The 20,047-nt window shown below is 38.5% G+C and overlaps 1 long non-coding RNA gene across 1 annotated transcript in view; it reads left to right on the top strand.

Annotated features, from left to right (window-relative positions):
* The first annotated feature begins 16,066 nt into the window (after positions 1-16,066).
* LOC130458371 (uncharacterized) overlaps positions 16,067-20,047 on the top strand; it is a 41,152-nt gene continuing 37,171 nt past the window's right edge. The window contains exon 1 of the long non-coding RNA XR_008917630.1: positions 16,067-16,420. This is a non-coding gene — a long non-coding RNA (uncharacterized LOC130458371). The remainder of the gene's footprint in view (positions 16,421-20,047) is intronic.

The raw sequence follows: 20,047 nt of genomic DNA on the forward strand, positions 1-20,047 counted from the left end.
TCTGTTTGCCTCAGTTTCCTCATCTGTAAAAAGAGGATAATAATAGTAATTACCACTCAGGATTAATAAGAATAATTGTTAAGTGCTAAGCGCAATGCCTGGAACATAGCAAGCTTTATATAAATGCTGGCTGTTATTATCATGTGCCTATATGTTACTTCACTTGATCATCTATGTAGACAGGAAGAATTGAAATAAGGAAGGAAGAATATAGGTGAATCTAATTGTTTATTTAAATTCGCAAGGTACTTATACAAGCATTTTATGTGTTCCTATGTCTAACTATGAAGCATGCCACCACCATGAATTCTTTCAAGAAATGTCCTCACTGGAGATCTTCAGGCAAAGTTTGAATGACCCTTTGTTAGGTATCATGTAGAGAGGATTCTTGCCCAGGTATGAGTTGGAATAAATGACCATTGAAGTCCTGTTCAACTCTCAGATTCTGTGATCTTGACTTTTAAAAATTGGCTTTTGCTCCCCAGGTAACATGTACTCACTTCTCTTTATGGAATTTCATTCTATTTATTTCTGATCCTTTTTTCAATTTACTCAGATCATTGATCACTTTGAGTTTTGATTCTATCATCCAAAACACTGCCCTTATCTAACCTGCAGTGCTCCCTGATGTATTCTGGAAATTTAATAAATGTGCCTTCTATTCCATCACCTAGGACATAATGAAAATGTTACCCAATGCTGGGCCCTGGTCCAGGTCCTGCAGTTCACACTTGTTACACCTTCCTAAATTGACACTGATCTATTGATAACCACACTCTGGATATGACCTTCCAGTCTGTTCTACATACTACCTAATGCCATAGGAATGAAATGATAGAGAAAAATAGATAATGATAAGGCAGTCCTTCTGATCTTTCTCAGTAACATTTCTGTTTGTTTTAGTTCCTAGTGCCAAAAATTCAAGGAATTTATTTAGAATGAGTTTCATTAAAGATTTCTTCCCTGGCATATCAAAATGTTGAGTCCTTTGTTTTTGTCTTTTGTGATAGAGACATGAAGAGAGAGAGGTTTTGCAGGATTTGTGGACCAAGATGCAAGAGAAGATTCCAACGGAATGAGTTTACTTCTTTATTACACTTTTTGTTTCTTTAGGAGGTAGGGAAACAGGGAAGAACCTGAGATGTAAGAGGAATAGATTCATAAATCATATCATTTTAGAGCTTTAGAAAGATCTTAAAGCTTAGAAAGCATACCTTAGAGCTTGTCTCTTATAACCTACTCCCTTCACAAATGAGAAAGTTGAGGACCAGAAAAGTAAAGTGACTTTATAAAGCCATATTGCTCATTACTGTCAGGGCTAGGATCAGAATCTAGAACTTCTGACTCTTGTTCTCCCACAGAAATGATACTTCTCATCCCACTAACTACTAAAAACTCTCAACTTAATAATTTTACCATTTGGTTTAAGTTCTTGAATTTTAAGAGCTGAGAATTGACTGAGATGAGGGAGCATAGCCTTTATAAGAGAAAGTTTGCAAAAGAGAGGAAGATGCAAAGGAAGGAAATCTGATCCAGTAAAGCACGAAGCAGCCCATGTGGGGAAGGGCAGAAAGGAAGGGACCCAGAATTCCAAAGGGAACGAGAGCTGAGAGAACTGAGAAACTGCCACTTCAGCTCTGACTCCTTCAGCTGAGAGCCTGACAAGAGGATCTCAAAGACTGGAGGTTTCCCTTGGGACACCAATGGCTTCCTAGCAATCCCTGGAAATCTTTTGCTCACCTCAACACAGTAGACTGGACTTTAGAAGAAGTCATCTACTGAGGAAATTCTCTCCAAGAATTTTCTCCATCTCTCTATCTCCCCCAATCTGTCCTGAACTGCAGCAATAACCAAATTAGCTCAGGAATAGGGACAACCAGCAGCTGACCAGAAGAGGGGTCAAAGCTTAGAGCCTGTACCCCTGAAATTTTGGGGGATGGTCAGTCTTTAGGGACTCCTGATATCCACTTTCCTTACTCAATCCTCCTATTTCTCCTTCCTTGGGTGATTTTATATTAAAGTGTTATTATGTAGACCAGGTTTGCCTGCTTTCTGACACCAAAGAAGGGGACTGAAGATTTGGGGAGAATCACACCTCTCCCAAGGAGGAGGATTAGCTCAAGACTAGGGTTAGGGAGTAAACCCAGATCTCAAAGGGAAAGTGGTAATTGGGGTATTGGGAGGATCCAGAGGCGGGAAAATCTATCCCACCTCTCAACAACAGCTGAGATCAAGAAGGGAGGCAGTGGCTCATTCTCCAAAGCCCTCTCTTCCAGTGTAACCTCTACCTCCCAAACCAAATCTCTGAGAAGACATATTCTGTCCCTCAGGGAAACAAACTCAGGTTGGCTTCACCAAGGGGAAGAGAGGGGAAGATCAACATATTCTCCCCTCATTCTCTCAATCCATTCTCTCCCTCTCCCCTATTCACCAGTGTAGGGAGGTGTAACCTCCCTTTTTGGCCTATATTATAGTTTCCATAGTATTCCTGCCATTAGCAAAGGATAATTCTTACAATTTACAAAGTATTTTATCATTTTCTGACCTTCACAATAATCCTACATAACTGGTAGAATGAGTATATTATCCTCATTTTATATAGGAACTAAAGGTGGCTTGAGCAATGAAATGATTCCTTCCAAATCACACACCTAGGGAAATGATGGAGCCAGGACTCATAATCTTGTCTTGAGATTCCAAACCAAGGCCTTTTCCATTCCACCTGCATAAAATCCTATTTCCTCTAAGTGACTATATAGTAGAAGATATTTTGGCTTTTGGACCCAGTACAGCTTACTCATCTCAAAGGTTTATTATTTATGCCTTCCATTTCTTTAAGTTTGTCCTAATTAAAAATAAGAATTTTATTTCCCCCTTTTGGATACCAAGTCCTTTTAGTTTGTCATTTGTGAGTCCTGTCTGATATTGCTATCCAAAATGTCTTTTTGTAGGCATGGGGCTTCTATCTCTTTTATCTCTTTTAGTATCAATCTTGGATGTCAGCAATGGGATTTTAAAATATGGCACAATTTTTGAATAATTTCCCTTTCCTCTCATTGTTTCTTCCAAAAAATTATTTTATCAGAGTACAAGGGAATTTTAATTCCATTCTTTTACATGGAGGGGAAGGGAGGGATGAGCCTAATCTTGAATATTAAATTAGGAGCAAGGATGGCCATCTTTGCCATGGATACCTCTCTTTATCCTTGCCATTTAGGGCTCTAAACACTGTGTTCTTTCAATCCTTTGAAGAAGGTGTTGGCATTTCAATACAATGCTTGTCTTATATTTATGGGAAACCCACAGTACTGCTTGACGATTTCACTTTTTAAAATCTAATCTTATAACATCTCTCTGAGGTAAGTAGTGGGTAGTTGTTATCTCTAATTTGCAGGTATGGTAACAGAGGTGCAGATATGTTGTGCAACTTGCTATAGACCATATAGCAATTCAACGGATAAAATGAAAATAAACACCCATTTCTTTCAATCCCTATTCCTGTATTCTAGGCACTGAACTACTTATATTTTTTAAAAGGTATACTAAACTTGATTTTTTGGGAAATTAATTTTATTGGGAAATTAATTTTAAAGTAAAAGACATCCCTTGCAACTTGTTGACAGTTCACCCAATATCCCCTTTCTGATTCCTATGTTAATTCCCATATGCAATCTTTATTTAGAGGTACTCACAAATGTATTTTATTTATCTTGTGAACTTAATAACTATCAACAAAACAAACAACTGAATTAATATTAAAACTTTACCTTTTAACAAACCATAGAACCAGATGTTATTAACCAATAAACAAATAAGAACATATATACGTATATATATAACTTCTTGCTAGACTCCTCTGAAATGACTCTGATTTCTTTTTTTCCTTTGTCTTCCTTTCCTCTCTCTTTTCTTTGGTCTTTCTTTTTTCCTTGGGTTCATATATCAACAGTCTATAGATGCAGCTATAAACAAAGGCTATTGGAAGAGTTTGGTATTCTACCTTTTAATCTTCCATTTGAATGGCAGAGGAGGTCTTAGGGCCATGGTGTCCATCAAAGTTTGAGTTAGCAGCATGGTGGTGAGTTTAACAGTGGTAAGCTTTGTTCTTGGAGTTGAAACCAGGCAGGGCAGCAAATAAAAAGCTGGGACTTCTCCTAGGAGACTTTGTCTGATTCTTTCTGCTAGAGATTCTCTCCTCCCTGCCTAAATTTTCATATGTTCAGTTTGTATATATATGATGTATATGTGAAGAAGGTCTGTAATGATGTTGGGTGACTCCACCCCACCCCACAGCAAGCTTTTGGATGGGAATCATATAAATGGGCAAGCCTGGATTGGTTGTGATCTTTATCTGTGAAGAGGACTCTTGAATTAGAGAGATAAAGATCATAAATACAAATCTGAATTCTTATTGTTGTTATTAGTATCATTAAAACACAAGATGTGTTAAAATTTTTACAGATTAAAAATAACCCAAGTATTCAGGGTTGGAGAATTGTTCATCAGACTGTTATACCATATTGACATAAAGGATGACAAATACTAGGAAAATGCCAAAACATGGAAGGACCATTACTATCTAGTACCAACTTAGAACAGTAAGAATATAGTATATGTAACTATAGTCATGTAAATAATGACTATGTATGTATATTATAGAGATGTATTCTCCCTCCTCCTTTGTAAAATTCTTGAGAGAAGGAACTATTTCATTTTTATCTTTGAATCTGCATTGCTGGTCATATAGTAGGTACTTAATAAATATTTATTGATTAATTCCTTTCTTCCTAGTCACTGTGTACATTTTTGGTGATTTCTCTTTGCATTATTTCTTTGTTTTTTTTTTCAGATTTTTGTATATGCTTCATACTTATTTTAATGGTATTTTTTAATATTCCATTACATTAGTATACCATGATTTATTCTGCCAATCTCTAATTGTTAGACTTGGAACTACTAAGACTTGGGTTCAAATCTTGCTATGGTCACTTATGGGACTTAGGGCAAATCACCTAACCTCTCTGGCCTCAATTTCTTTATCTGTAAAATAAGGGGGTTAGACTGTATGTCTTTCAAACTCCCAGCTCTAAATTTATGATCCCATGATATTCAAATCCATTGCACATTGGTTGTTTCCATGTTGTTGTTGTTTTGGCCAATAAAAATAGAATGAATGTGAGTATTTTTTTGGAGCAGAAATACAAAATAGCATTTTTATGACATGATTTCTTGAAATAATATTCTAACAAAAGAATTTTTTGGTTGAAAAGTGTGGTTAGTTTTATGACTCAGAGCATATCGTTCCCCAAAATATCTGTCCAAATCTACAGTCCAATCAACATACATATGTATTATTTACATGATTGTAGTTCTATATACTGTACTCTTACTATTTTCAACTGTTATTTACTAATGGTTCTTCCATATTTGGCAGAGCAGTCTTGCTAAAGAATTCTCCAACCTCTGAGTATTTAAGTTGTTTCTAATTCGTAAAACTTTTAACTTTTCTTGCATTTTAATGATATTAATACCAGTAAGATTATAACTCAGATTTGTAAGGGGTTTAGGGTCTCCAGTATACTGTCTGCCAAAAGGAACTCTATGAATTAAAGATTGTAAGCATTATTATGTCCATTTTTTTAGTTAAGAAAACTGAGGTTCAGATAATGAATTCATTTTGCCAGTGTTATACTGATAAATATCTGAGGCAGATTTCAAGGCTAAGTATCCATAACCTAATGCAGCAATCACTATGTTCTTCATTTTACCACTGTCATTTAGTCATTTTTTATTTAAAGCCACTTTGTTCTTTCCTTTTCCCTTCCTCAGATCCAAAGAACTTACCTACAAAGAGCAATCTTGGGCTAAAGTTATGAATTATGGGGATATTTGAGCAGAATGCTATGACATTCCAGCATTATCATATGACATGTAGTTTGTGTAGTATCATTCGTGCTAATGTAAGACCTTTTAGTTTATCTTTCTATCAACTGCATATGAATTGAAGACATAAGCACTAGTCACTAGGAAGTATTTAAAAATGCAAACTTTGACAATAGGAAATGTCAGACCGTAATGGAATAGGTATTGCAAAATTGGACAGCAGATATTCATTAATAAATTAAAACCTTGTGTTTTTCGTTGAATGGTTCTCACATATAAATGACAGTATCTCTAAAGTGAATTTTAATGTATTTTCCCTACTTTTTTCTTTCCTGTTTTTGTGAGATTTTTGAATCAGAGCCTGAATAATAGTTGTTTTTTGGTCCTGTTTTGTAGTATGCTGAAAAAGCTACTTGCTGGTAAAAAGGTACCTCAGCTTTCTCAGCTGAATCTCTGCCAGGGAAGAGTTGTAAGGAGAAAGTCTCTGGGATGATGGTAAATCGTGTTATTAGATAGGGCATGTGCAAGGGCTGCTTTTCTTCCCTGACACTGAATTTGGGCAGCCACCCTTTTTTTTCCCCCCACCAAGTGGCACTAATTGCACCACTGCTCCTGTAGAGCTAAGAAACTGCCTAGCAGGGCAATTTTCTATAGTTCCTGAGGTCTCGGGGGCACCATTTCTATTTATTGCTGGTTGAATGAATAGGGAGCAGAGCTGTAGCACAAGCTGCTGAAGTGAAATGAGTCTGGAGGCCTCCATGGGATTTTTCTAGCACCGGTATGGTGATTTAGAGGACCTGGTAAGGGGATGAAACTCCTTCCACCCCCATCTTTTTCTCATTTTTCCCCCCCTTGCTCCAAGTACCACCCGGCTCTCCATAGTGATGCTTTCAACTTAAAACTGTTTAGAGCTGCTGGAATGAAGGGCCACCCAGGGCTTCGAGGAGCAGCTGGAGCAGCAGGTCGCTTATTGGCCAGAGCAGTGAGTGTTCTCACTTATCTGCATTGAACATGGGTGGCCCTAGATCCCTTAGGATAAGGCAATTTCTCACTGTCTGGAGGTGGAAGCTATTGTCCTCCTTTCTGGCTGGTTGTTTGAAATAGTTTCTTATGGCTTCCGGCTTCTGCTGACTCACACGCATTTGTTCAGTGGTCTTGAAATGGCACATGGGGGTAAGGAATCTTTCCTCTCCTCGTGTGGGGTGGTGGTGTTGCTTAACCAAGAGAGGCTGTCCCCCCACACAGCCGGAGGAGCTTACAGGGCTCTTCCTCCCTTGCCTCTCCCATTCTCTCCTCTTCCTGCCCCTCCTCTGGGCTCTCTTCCTTCCCCATCTGTACCACACACTTCCATCCAGAGAGAGGGGCTTTTCAGAGGAGCAGGTTGAAGGTTGCCATCTCTTGTTTCCCCAGTATAAAATTGCCATTTCTGATGAAAATTTTATGAACGAGGCTTATTAACCTGCCTTTCATTTCCCGTAAACTGTAATTAAAATGTATGAAGAACTTGATTCATGGTGGGTGCACCTGGGCTCATTGTTGGGTCTGCATTAGCAGTATGCTTTGAGAGGAGGCTAGCATTTGATAGATGTTAAAACAGAAAAGAAAACTGCAACAAAAAGCTAAGGAAGCTCTGGAACTGTGAACGGCAGGAATGCCTTGCTTCCCTTTGCTGCAATAAGAACACCTTATTATTATCTTCTTATTATTATTTTGAAAGAATCAGGCAGCCCGAGGTGAGAAAAGGAGCAAGGGCTGACTGAGGCTGAAAATGTGGTAAATTTAAGTTAAATACATCACTTTCAACTACATCAGCAAATTCTCAGTGTTACAGCAAGAAAAATAATTGATTAGTTTTACTTTTAATAAAAAATATGTTTTTTTCCTAATAGAATGGGATGCAAAAATGTAAATAAATACTAATATAGATGACTGGCCTATTATTATGGTTTCCTTTATCTTATAGTTCTACCTAGATTGAAGCCTCCCTAGATTTTGTGGGCCACTGTTGGCTTTCTAAGAAGAGTTTAATTGATGTGTTTTGTTTTTTACATTCCTGTAGTTTCTCCTAGTATTCCTCTTTCCCCTTCCAGATTGTTGAGAACTGAATTTTTAGGAAGATGTCAAAAACTTCTTGACCTTTGATTTCATTCTTTTCATTGTACAGGGCCTAGAAAATAAGAATTTTTCTCATGCTGTTCTACATAGCTCCAAGTGTTGGAGCTTTGCTGGTCCTTATAGTATTTCCAAAAGGGAACTTGTGTAGTTTTGCATTTCCCAGGCTACTAGATCATCAAAAATATGATGCAATGCACATATATATTTATACATATACATATACACACATACACATTGAGAAAGAAAATATGTATGTATCCATTTTTTTTAAAAGACTTCCTATGGCAGGGAGATGTGAACTTTTTTTTTTTAACATGTCTATATATAGCTTACAGGATAAACTCTGAAATATTTTTATTTTCCTAAAGACAGGTCTCAACATTTCTTATACCTTGGATACCTTATATAAACAAATATAGCCCTTTTCTCTTTGTAGATAGGGCTGGGCTTAACTCAGGGTAAAATAGAATAATTAGTGCAGGATTTGGCAGAGAGAGATTCAATCAACTTATTTAAATTCATTAGAACAAATATTCAGTATCCTCTTCCTGTCAGTATAGAGATAGAATTGTACAATGAGGAGGGCAATAGATAGAGAGTCAGAGGACCCAATATCAAATTCTGGCTCTGTGCCTTATTATCTTTGTAACATTTAGCAGGTTACTTCATATCTTTGGACCTCAGTTTCCTCATCTATAAAATGAGATTTAACTAAATGTACTCTGAGCTCTAAATAGTTGAGCTATGTTCCGGCACTGTGGTAGATTCTAGAAATACAAAGTCAAATCAAGTCAAATTAATAGTTATTTGTTAAATACTTACTATGGGTCATGTGCTAATTAATTGGGGAAAGAAGAAAAATGAAACAGAAAAAAACAAAAATAGAGACACATAACTGTTTGTGCTCTTGAGGAACTTAACCTTCTAACAGGGAGAGGAAGGGCAAGAATAAGCATTTGTTATGTCTGGACTATGTGCTAGGTGCTGTGCTGAGAGAACAACATGGGAAAGTAGAATTCTGTCTCACTTGTCATTGACCAATTCTTTCTAATAAGTCACTGCCTTTCACAGTAGAGGAAAATGGATGTCTCTACTTTCCTTCAGCCTATGGGATGGCTACATCTTTTTTTTTTCCTTGTGAGTCTATGTTCTGATGGACTTCTGTTCTTTCAGGCGAGTCCAATTATTTATAATTTGGGTTCGAGGTGTACTGAGAAAGTAACAGTGCTATTTAGTTTTTCCCTTGCCAGTACATACCTATTTAGAGAACTTCTTAGAGCTCCTATATTCAACTACTCATTGTCCTGGATGCTAAGATGTCAAGGCTGAAGTTGGATGCAAGTCATGACATCCTAACCATCATTAGGAACCCAATTCAAGTACTTTCTACTGGAGGAACCCTTCCTTGTGTCCTGATCCCCTTAGCAACCACCTTCTCCTTCAGATCTCATAGCACTTTATTTTGTAGCTCTATAATTTACCCATTATGTATTATTACAGATACATTTCTGACTGCCTTACTAGACTATAAATTCCTTAAGGGCAGGAATCATATCTTATGTAAAGCTTTTTAGTCTCAGTGTCTAGCACAGTGCTCTGTACACAATAAATATTTAATAATACTTGCTTATTATCCATCCCCCTCCTCCACAACAGAACAGTTTGGGAGTTGAATCGGGATCTTTGGTTACCTAGTAATTTTCTGGGAATGCTAATTAATCAGTTCTTGTTGACTTCCTTTGTTGCTTATCCACAGCCTATCATTTCTTTAAGTTCCTTCTCAGAACTCCCTGAAGCTTTCCTTAATTTGATCACTTCTCTTCCTGACTGTCCCTCCCTACCACAGAATTTACCATCTCATAACAGTTTAGTACTTAATTGTATTTTTACTTAATTATATACTGTTTTATATTGTTCTTTAATTATTTTTCTTATTTCTTGTCAACCCACTAGAATGGTAAGTTCCTTGAGGCAGGGATGGTCACCAGTCTTGCTTGTAGTCCCTAGTACCATATTGGGCATATCCAGAGGAATGGGATACTTGTGGAATGGAACCGAAGGGAGTAGAGTATGGGTTCTCACCCAGTGGCTTCAGAATCCATCTGTTTCTTTCCATTTCTCCCAAGTACAAGCCACAGCCTTGCAATCCTTTCCATGATGCTGGTAGTGTTGGTTAAGCAGGGAGAGGTGGTGGTAGGCTCTTGAGCTAATGGGGGAGGGCGGAGCAGTTGAGGCTTGTTCTCCAAATAGATGGTTATTACTCTGATGTTTCAGGTCCAAGCTTGTGTCTCTTTCCATCTCAGACCTCTTTTAACCCTCATGTAGTGTGCAGATGGTTTCAGGGGACTCAGATTTTCTTTAAATCTTTTCTGCAGCTCATACTTTTATTCTAAGAGATGTTGTTATCGATGTAATAGATGTAAGTTAATAGCTGTGGTGGCCTGGGAGTGTGAAGTCTCAGCCAAACCAGCCTGGAAAATAGAAGTGACATTTTCTCTCAACCCTGTTTAATTTACCTGAAGCCATGCATCCTTATCTTATTTTGGAGGGGAGACTTCAGGCACCTTATGCACACTGCCCAGGCTCTAAAAAATAGGCCAACTGTAACAGAAGTAAAGATTAGGGACACAGGATTTTCTTTCTTTTTTTCCTTTTTTTTTTTACAAGAAGAGAGTACTATTAATAGAATACAGGGTGTGTGTGTGTGTGTGTGTGTGTGTGTGTGTGTGTGTGTGCCCACATGCATGTGATCATGACTTATTTTATTTTCAAACTGGAAATGTTTCCTTGGGATTTTGGCATGTTCTTTGATATGCTGAAGGATGAGAAAACATCATTTAGGAAACTCAGCACATAAACCGTATTTGGAAATTTACAGAGCCTCAGATTTCACATTTTAATGTTTTAATTGCCTGGTTTGGTAATACAACATTTTCAAGCTTCTCTCTTTCATTTACAGTTATGACCACATTTTTCCCATTTCTAGCGGTGGGTGTTTGCCAGTGCTTACTTCCTGCTTTCGTACAGGCAGCCCCAGCATGGACTGATTATTGGCCCTGAGAAAGCAGTTCATCACATGTCACTTATAATGAGTATCATATTGACTTCTGAAGTGTTTATTTTGTTTGTTTGTTTGTTTGTTTATTCTAGATACCACACATGCAGGCTTGGAAACTGTATGCATTTGCTATGTTGTTTTTTAAATAACTTTAGTAAATCAAAATTAAGTTGTGCAAGGCACAAGACAGATTTCAGTGGTGCTTGAGACTCTAATATGACCACAATTTCCTTGCACCCTGGTCCTTATTCTAAACATAGAATAAAGAGAAACCAAAGGAAATGCCACTTTCATGATCTGGGAGGTAATTCATAATGGATAAGCCTGTACAACATAAAACAAAATGGAGCACTGGAATATGCATAGCTCTTCTGGAAAAACAAACAAAAATTTAAACAGAACTAAGTAAAGTCTCTAGAGAGAACTAAATAAATGTCTCTAAGACTTTTTGTTGTTGTCGTTCAGTCATTCAGTCAAGTCTGACTCTTCTTGTCAAAGATTTTGGAATGGTTCGCCATTTCCTTCTCCAGTCCATGAAGGCAACTGGCAGGCCTCAAAGCCCTTGGTGAGTTATGGGGAATGTTTACCCCAAGCCTGTGATGACTTCCTTTGGAGGAATGGGAAGATGAGAACCGTTTGGTGCATTGGCCATGAGGGCAGCTGAATGTGAGACTGTGGAGAGCTTAGAGCTTGGTCAGACTTTGATGATGCCAAGGTCATGTACTTCCAGTCATCCCGACTTTTGACTTACCACTGGACTGCAATGACTCTGGAAGAGAGGGCAAAGCTAAAGACTGTGCAATTCTGCCTCACTTAAATTTAAATCATGCACCAATTAAGATATCCAGTGATATCATTGGTCTGCTTCTTAAAATAAGGTCAAACAACAGATTAAGGCAAATAGGTTAAGTGACTTGCCCAGGATCCTACAATTAGTAAGTATCTGAGGAAAGATTTGAACTCGGGAATTCCTGACTCCAGGTGCATCCAAGACTTGTTATATTTATAAACCTCCATGCAGATGAGTGAACAACATTATTTAGTGTCTAATCCTGTAGGAGGAATCATCATTGACTTTTCAGTTCATTTGAATGAACATTTTCTAAGACTTGAGCCGGTGAAAGGCACTGTTCTAGGTTCTGCAGATACAAGGACAAAACAGAAAACAGTCCATGTCCTTAAAGAAATGGAATTCAGTCAATCGCATTAATTAATGGTTGCAATAAAAAGTCACTGCTGGTTCTACCTAGCCCAAACTAAAGCAGGGTCATAACCACTTTGAAACATTTCTCTATTTCAGGATTTTGAGGGACTGGCTAAGAGTCTTGCTTGACTCCATTTACTTATAATTTGCCACATAGGTCAGTACTATCCACTGTTGGACATTTCCAGAACCAACTATTGATACTTTGAATTTTTATTCTAATCTCTGGGAACTTCTTGAATAGAATCAGTGGAGAAGTAAAGTGTCTTCCGATATTTTTGTCTCTCCTATCACTGGTTGACTAAGATGTCATTTGATATAAGGCTAACCAGCAACCAATTAAAATACTTTTTAGCTGGTCTGATGCTGACAGGAAAATATTAAACTCAAGATTATAGCTTTGGAGATGGAAGGAACCTCTGAGACCATATAGTCCAGTCCCTTCATTTTATGGATGAGGAAACTGAGGCCAGGGAGAGATTAAGTGTTTTTTCTAAGGTCACACTTGTAGTAGCCAACAGAGCCAGGATTTGAACTGGGGACCATTTTTCACTCCATTCTGGATCAGATTCCATGTCTGTGAATCCAGTCATTTACAATGCCCCCTTACCCAGTATTACAGCTGCTTTGGAAATGATAATACGACAGCAATTACTTATAAGTACTTTCAAAGCAGCAGGACTTCTAGCTGGGGCTCAGCATCACCCAATGGGGTTAGTTCCTTGAAGGCAAGAACCCTGGTTAAACATTTTTTTTTGCCTCTGGCACAATCCTCTATGTGTTCAGTCAGGAAATAGCTACTTGATGTGAAATGGGGAATATTTTCTTGTCTCTTCTTCTTCCTCCTCTCTTCTTCTTTTCAGTTTCCTTCTCAATTTAATAATACATCTTCATTTTTCCCCTTGACTCTTGTTCGGGATATGAGATCACTTCCTTTACTGTACCTACTCGGGGCTATGCCTTCTGCCTATAAGAATCCCTTGTGGTCTTTCCTAGTGTAATATGTTGGCCTAATGCAAAGACATGTGGTAGCACTCACCCGAGACTATACAGCCAGCTACATTCTCTCACATCATTTCATTCCTGTACTGTGTATATTTGTTGACAGAGTTGCTTGGCATTCTCTGTTTTCCAGATCATAAGACATTCTTTTTTTTTTCTTCATTTTTCTCCCTTGAAAAAGTTGCCTAAAATTGCTCCATGTCTTAAATGAAATCTGTTATCTCACTCATTGCTAGGCCTGCATCTCCTGGGGGAGTCCTCTCATTTTGGCCTCTCCTTTTGCCTAAAACAAATGGTCCATTAAAGAGGAGTGTTAGCACTCTGCCTTCCATACTCAACAGGAATCTATTCAACCACGATAGGCATCATGGTCCCAAAGATTTGCTTTCCTGGGTCCTGTGGCATATGTATACTTGAGACAATAGGCAAGGATTCAGGAGGTTTCAATGAGATTGCAGCTGTTGATGAACTTGTGTCACGTTCATCACTTTTTAGCCCTTTGCTGCTTTCGGTGCCTAAATCTCTCCTGCAGTTTACAATCTAGCCCCATGCATGAGACTTTCCCCAAGGACACACACAAAACAAGCAAAAGCCACCCAGGTAACCACACTCCCAAAGCTCTGATACAACAACATCTCACCTGGGTTCTCTTCTATCAACACATATGGCTGTACAGAATAATATCCCATTTAGAAAATACCATCAGAGACATCTGATCCTTCTGATTTTATAAACTTGTCTGAAAGCTATTACAGAGTGAGAGAAGCTAAGAAGTTCATTAGAGCCATTGGCTGCAGTTGTTGTCTTTCTGCCCCTTAGTTCAATTCCCCTGCCTTCTTGATCCTGCTAAGGCCAGGATGCCAAGCTGGAGATGTCACCTGGGATCTGCAACCTGCAGAGGTACATGCCATCACTTCTACATTCTAATTAGAACCCTAATCCTCCCCCTGGTTAATTCTACAAGACTACATAAACTAATTCTGCCTACCCAGTACTCCCTATGGCTAATTTGTCCCTCTAGCTTTACTGCCCAACTACCACTCCTTTAATATTTGTCATCCAGAACTGCCACCCTGGAGAAAATTCTTAGCCCATTTCCTCTATTGTCCTCACAACACTATTTTTAGCTTAACCCTAAAGTTCCCTGGCCCTCATCCTCCTTCCATGGTACTGAGGGCAATAGACATCTATCATAAGCAAATCCCCCTTTATCCTTGGTCTTTCTCTTACCCTCCTTTCACCTAAAATACCCTTCTAGAATGAATGAATGAATGAATGACCAAAAGCCGCTACCTGCAAGAACCTTACATTCTACTGGATTAAGGTGATTTTTGTTATGTTCTCCTTCTTTTCCCTCAGCTACCCACTTAAACACTGACAATGGCATGTGGAGAGCATGGCCTGAATATCCTGGAAGACCTGGTTTATGATCTCTGAATGCCTATGCTCATGAAAAAATACTTTGACCACTATAACTGCTATTGTGCCACAATCCACACTGCATGTCAGAATTGGAAGAGGAGCTTTATGGAAGGGAGGCAGCTTAGGGACTATAACCTGTCAGGTCTGAGGATTTTACATATTCTTTCCTGGCAAGACTAGTAATTCAACATCATTCCTGGAGAAGGTGTACCCCACCTTTCCCTTTACCAATAGGCTAGGGATTGACTATCAAGTTTCATTGATGTTGTTCAATGATGTAATGACCCTTTGTGACCCCATTTGGGTTTTTTTTTTTTTTTGGCATAGATACTAGAATGGTTTGCCATTTCCTTCTCTAGCTCATTTTAAAGTTGAGGAAACTGCTCACAGCTAATAAGTATCTGAAACCAGATTTGAACTCAGAAAGATGAGTGTGTAGCACCCACTGTGCCACATGCCTCCCATTTAAGTTGAGTTTATTATCAAGACTGTGAAGAACATGATAATCTCTACTTCCCTGTGTTCCCACTGTGGTTCCCTGGTCTTCACTCCTGCTTCTTCACATATGTTGTATCCCCCTTCCATTCCCTGTCTCATCCTTCCCTGTCTTCCACTGTGCCCTCTGGAGTTCCTTTTTTATTGCTAACAAACTGCCTTTTATATTGAATCTATATTCTCTTCCACTTACTTTGTTTATATTATATATTTAACTTTTTATGTTCATTCTATCCCAAAGAATTTCCTCTCCCATAGGACTTCAAGGGTGGATTACATCTCAAAGTTTAATATTCTATCCTCTTGCCTTCTGAGGTTATCAGTGTTCTAATCATGAGAAAACAGCTTTAAAAACCATGATGATTGGCCAAGTAGGGCAGCCTTAAAAATGGGAGTTTGGTTTTCTTACTAAATTTCATTCAGATCCCTTCATTTAAATTATATAATCTACCTTTTTGGATTAAATCATTCCTTTCTGAGTTGAGAATAACCTCTAAAGGTTGCATCTTTTCCTTGACTGTTTAGAATTATTTTACTTTATTTATTTATTTAGAATTATTTTTAAATGCTCGTCTAAACTTAATTTTACAAAGGGCACTTTCCTTTCATGATATATGCCTCATTGATATTCTCAAGGAAGTGAAGTTAGAAATAGGTCAGAGAACAAAGGTACTTCATTGCTTGGTAGGCCAGAAAAGCTTGAAAATTCAAGTGATTTTGTAAAATAAGGGAAAAAGGGCCAATTTTTGCTACTTTTGGTGAACCTTTTGACCACAATTGCTTTTTTCCCCTGTTTTCCCTCATCTAATTTGATTTTCTTTCCCCTCTTTTTTCCCATCACCAAGTCCCTTTAGAAAATATATTCTCTTTTATTTAAGCCAATAAAGGACAGTATTAGGAAAGGGGGAGAAAAGAAGGGAAAGGGGGTGGGGGAGACAATGGAAGAAAAGGGATCTGATAGTCCTTTAGGGATATGTGGCTCTGAACTTTGCTGTCCCCTCTTAAAATGTTCTGTAGGTGGCCCCACTGCTTCTGTTACCTCTACCACTGGAAAAAAAATTCTCTAACTTCACTGCATTCTTTTGTCATCTTGTTGCCTTGGAAACCTCCATACCACACACCTGATTCATGCATCTCGCCTGGCTAAGTCCAGACTCAGGTCAAAGGCTGGCATTTGCCCTGTGTTTCCCTTTCTTCTTTTTTCCAGGCATCTGTAAACTGAAGATAGACAGAATGAGATGGTGGGTAGTTTCATACGTAAGGAGGGGTTTTGAGAACTTTAGAAGTTAAAAAGAAAATTTAACCAGGGGAAGGGAAGTGAAGAGTGAATGGAAAATGTTAGAGTTTACGCTTTTCATGTAAGGAAATGTTGGGGTCTCATAATGCATCTGAAAGTGATGTGCTGGATTTCTCAGTGAGATAGGAAATCAGTATGACTGAAGCAGGAGGCTTGTGGCCTTTAAGATGAGCCTTATTCCTTTGTCGAAAGCAGAGCTATTTCACAGTCTGAGCTCAGCCCAGGTAAGCCCCTGGGTAAGCAACAAGCTGCAGAAATCAACTCGAGCCTGCCCAGCACGTTGGAAATCAAGTTTTCTGATTAAACTCACTCAAGTTACTGTTTTACTTTTAAATTAAAAAGGAGAATTAAAATATAAATGGGTTTGGGGAGAGAGCCTTTCATTAAGTCTGAATACATTTGCTGAGGTGGGGTGACTGCAGGTGTATGTATGTTTCTCTCTAATTACTTTTTCTAATCAAACTCCTTTAATATAATGTTCATTGAAGGGGACAGAGTAGAAAAGCAGATTATTAATTTTCTTCCCCAAACCTAACTTTTCTTTCATTTGTAGATTCAGCTGCTTTGAGTCTGCCACTCCAAAGTTTCTGTTTATTAGACTGGCATTTAGAATATAAGGGACTGAAGCTCAAAACAATATTCTAAAATCTTCATGGTTAACATTATAATTTGCTTCCCGTGAAGGGATGTAACTAGAGTGTTTCTACCCAGACATGCCTTCCTGATATCTGAATGCACACTCTCATTCATCTGACACCAGTGTGCAAGTGTCTGGCCTGGGAACCATAGGGAGTGTTGATGGATCAGTAGAAAAACTGCATTTTGATCTCTTAAAAAGAAGACAAATTTCTTAGTTGTCAGACTTCCTAATTATAAAAAGCAATTGAGTTGTTGACATAGACTCAGCAAAGAATAGCTTAGGTTTAAAAAACACAGTAACATAAAAAAGAGGTAAGTTTCCAATTTATTCCTACAAGTATGTACTAAGCTCCTCTTATGGGCAATATACTTGGTTGGATTCAAAGATGGAGGAGTTAAATATTTCTCCCAAGGAACTGAGAGTCTCTGAGGCAGATGAGGTAGAGGCAGATATGTACACAAAATACCATGATACAAGAAAACAAGGTGCTATGACAAATTTGAAGGAGGAGATGTTTGTTTAAGGAAATATTGGCAGCTGAGTTGGGTCTTAAAATATGGCTTACAAGGGATAGACACATCTATCTACCATATTATTTTGGAGTCTTACTAAAGAAAGACTTAGGAACAAAGAAAATGATGTTGAGCATCTCTCCCAAGATCATCGTAGTGTCATGACTTTCATTTGAGAAGGCAGCAATACCCTCATACACGGTTTAGCTTGATCATGTATCTATCTACCCTTTCAAATACCTAAATGTCTGTAATCTTATCAGTGTCAGTTTTCTCTCCAATACTGTGGATCACATCCTATCCATTCCTGCCCTTCTTGTGTGACTCCTGGGCATGTTTCCTTCAAAGTTCATAGTGTGTGTGGGGGAAGGAGAGTAGCATAGCTATGTGGCTTAGTGGATTGAGAACCAGGATGGGTGATGGGAGTTCATAGGTTCAAATCTGGCTTCAGACACTGCCTAGCTGTGTGACCCTGGGCAAGTCACTTGAACCCCATTGTTTCGCCTTGCCCTTACAGCTCTTCTGCCTTAGAACAAATACACAGTACTGATTCTAAGACAGAAGGTAAGGGTTAAAAAATGTTCATGGGGATATAGACTTAATATACCATAGTCTTCTTTTGAATTCTGCTTATCTTAGGGAGATACCCTAAAGCATTCATCCCTGACCCCTTGCTCCTGCCATGTGGTTAGTCAGTCACTTTTTCTATTTACACAATTCTTTGATAATCTTCTTTACTCTCTTTTATATCAGAATTCCTATTTAGTAATATGTTGCAATTTGTTCTTGCCCATTGTGCCTTCTTCTGTTCTTTCAGTGCTTTCCAGTTTTAGTTCTTTAAGTACTCGTGTTCCATTACTCTAGCCCTCCAACTTCCCTGCACATGAATAAACTGTGAATACAAGAGACATTCTGATAACTACTGACTTTTCCTACCAGCATTTTGCTATATTATCTTTTAAGATGCTAGATAGTTGCTATATGAAACTAGCTCCACTGTATCAAGCTCAGTAAAAGTGAGTGGTGCTATTGAGAATTGTGTTAGTGTCTCCTCCCTCTTTCTACCCAGGAGTAAACCAAAAACAAAACAGTACACCTTTAGGGACTGTATTAGCTACATGATTAGTCCTAGGGAATAGCTGTAACACCTATTAGATAAGAGGACCCTATTAAGTCCCAGAATGAAGCTGTCAAATCAAATGAAGCTGTATGTATGAAGTGCTCTGTAAATTTTAAAACAACATATAAATTAAGCCATCATCGTCATTATTTTTATCTCCTTCACTAAGCCCTCCTCCCATGCCTCATCATGGTGTAGAGGTAAACTTATGTTCTCAAAAGCAATGTCAGCAAAGTACAAGCTTTGGCAAATCCTACCAAGCTGGAAGGGTTTCAAGTTCAGGTCCAGCCATAGCCTGTATGTCTCTCACCTACATTCCAGCCTTTCTGAATTTGAAGAGGTTCATTGCCAAGGAGGTTGGTTAACAGGTGGGTTGTTTTTTAATATAACACAATAACATGTTTTTAAAATAAGACAACTTTTTAAAAACCCTTCCCTCCTGTCTTAGAATCAATACTGTGTATTGGTTATAAGACAGAAGAGTGTTAAGGGCTAGGCAATGGGGGTTAAGTGACTTGCCCAGGGTCACACAGCTGGGAGGTGTCTGAGGCCAGCTATTAACCTAGGACCTCCTGGCTTTGGGTCTGACTCTCAATCCTCTGAAACACCCAGCTGCTCCCAATAACAGAACTTTTGAAGTCAGCTAAACAAATTGTATAGAGTCAGGATATGAGCTGAGGATGGGAGTATCCATAAAGATAATAGCTGATGGAAATAATGGAAAGTTCCAGGGGTATGCTGGAACCAATTCCATCAGGAAGCTGATTGTTAAATTTTCCATGGGAACATTTGTACTTCAGATAACAATAATTACTAAATTCTACAACTCATGGCTTGATTTATTGTTTTGTTGATTGTTGAGACTCAGGAAAGTGTTAAAAATGCAGATTACATTTAAGAGTATATGTGCATAGGTTTTTTTCCCGTGTGTGTGTGTGTGTGTGTGTGTGTGTGTGTGTGTGTGTGTGTGTGAGTGTGTTTTAATTTGTTTTTCTCCTGGAGAGCCTGGTTGTGCTCCCAGCATATCCCTGTATTGCTGTATAAATATTGCTGGAGCTTAACAGGAGTGCTCAGGGAATGAAGTCATCCCCAGACTGGAGGCTAATAATAATAATAATAACTGGCATTTAGTGTAAGGTTTGTAAAGTGCTTTACATCCATTATCTCATTTGAGCCCCACAAGTGGAGCCTCTTCGCCTGAATTTAGATCCCCACACAAGAGAGGAGAGCTCTGATTAGTCCTCTGAGAAGGAAGCTAGCTAGCTGCTGCTGCTTCAGTTTATACTACCAGCCCCCTGA

The sequence above is a fragment of the Monodelphis domestica genome, chromosome 3 (assembly GCF_027887165.1).
Source record: "Monodelphis domestica isolate mMonDom1 chromosome 3, mMonDom1.pri, whole genome shotgun sequence".
In the NCBI taxonomy this organism is placed as follows: Eukaryota; Metazoa; Chordata; class Mammalia; order Didelphimorphia; family Didelphidae; genus Monodelphis; species Monodelphis domestica.